We start from the raw sequence: 1,574 nt of genomic DNA, 5'->3' as shown, positions 1-1,574 counted from the left end.
TTGGGGTGGGGGGGAGGGGTGCCTTAATTAGATCAGCTGAGAGCCACTCTAATTAAAGCGCCTGCAGCATCATGTGTATTTAGAGTCCCACGCTTCAGAATGGTGGCAGCAGCGCTTCAACTAAAGCTCGTTCAATGAGCTTTAGTTAAAGTGTCCCCCCTGCCAGTTTGAAATTAGCACACTCCAGCAGACTTGCAGCAAAGTCAAATAATCGAGGTCTGCTCCAACATGTGCTAATTAGTACACATCAGAGCAGAGCTCCTTCACATATATAGATGCCCAGTGTGCCTTTGTTGTGAAGAAGACTAATGGCATATTAGGCTGCATTAGTTGGAGCATGGCCAGCAAATCAAGGCATGTGATTATTCTCCTCTATTCAGGACTGATGAGGCCACATCTGGAGTCTTGTGTCCAGTTTTGGGCCCCCACTACAGAAAGGATGTAGACAAATTGGAGAGAATCTAATGGAGGCCAATGAAAATGTTTAGGGGGCTAGGGCACATGACTTCTAAGGAGAGGCTGAGGGAACTGGCCATGTTTAGTCTGGAAAAGAGAAGACTGGGCGGGGTGTGCGGGATTTAATAACAGCCTTCAACTATCTGAAAGATGGTTCCAAGGAGGATGGAGCTGGACTTTTTTCAGTGGTAGCAGATGACAGAAGAAGGAACAATGGTCTCAAGTTGCAGCAAGAGAAATGTAGGTTAGATATTAGGAAAAACTCTCTCACTAGGAAGGTGGTGAAACCCTGGAACAGGTTGCCCAGAGAGGTTGTGAAATATCCATTCTTGGAGTTTTAAGACCCATCTAGATAAAGCCTTGGGTGGGATGATCTAGTTGGGGATGGCCCTCTTTGAGCTGCTAGTCCTGAAGCTTCAGCCCTTCACACACACAACTATGAATCAGTTTTTAATCATTAATATTTGGGACAGTTTAATTGTTACATGTGTCCTCACTAAGTCAGAAGGAGGGAGGGTCTGCGGAGGGGCGGCGGGGAGAAGGATGCAATATAGCCTTGCGGAGAATGAGAAAACCAAGTCTGAACTAAACCCTGTAACAAGGACCCCCTGCCCTGTTATGAGGAGCATGAAAGGGAGCTCCAGGCAAAATGCCTGCAGGAGACAGTCTGACTGGGTCGTATGCAAATCTGGGGAGTGAAAAGGAAGCAGTTAGGGAGGCTCCTAGTTGAGGGAGAAGTAATAAACTGGGGATGTGGGGATTTTGTTACAGAGGTGTTAGGTTGTCATTTATGTCTTCTTTTCCCTTGCTGGGTTTCCCTCCCCAGAGAAAGGGTCCCAAGTGTCACGGTGGAACCCGAACGAACAGGCTGGGTCTAGCGGCGGTGGAGTTCTGAGTGACACGGAAGCTGGATGTCCCTTAATTGAATAGGTTTATTAACTTACGCTTGGTAGAGCGCAGGTACGGAGTCTTCAGTTACAGTTAACAACACACAACAGGGGGGACCTGTTGTCCTACGGGGTTCGCCGACAGGCCCTTGCTTTCTACTCCCGGTGCCGGAGCCCGGGAATAGGTGCGGCTGCCTGTCAGGTAAGTCCCAGGGATGGTCAACAGTTTAT

General features: G+C 48.4%; 1 long non-coding RNA gene across 1 annotated transcript in view; it reads left to right on the top strand.

Annotated features, from left to right (window-relative positions):
• LOC109303721 overlaps positions 1-1,574 on the top strand; it is a 17,568-nt gene that overhangs the window by 14,563 nt on the left and 1,431 nt on the right. The gene's annotated exons all lie outside the window — the stretch shown is intronic.

Source organism: Gavialis gangeticus, unplaced genomic scaffold, assembly GCF_001723915.1.
Source record: "Gavialis gangeticus isolate Ggan-Ray unplaced genomic scaffold, GavGan_comp1, whole genome shotgun sequence".
Lineage (NCBI taxonomy): Eukaryota > Metazoa > Chordata > Crocodylia > Gavialidae > Gavialis > Gavialis gangeticus.
The sequence above is the reverse complement of the archived record's forward strand: the minus strand, read 5'-3'. Positions and strand labels throughout refer to the sequence as shown.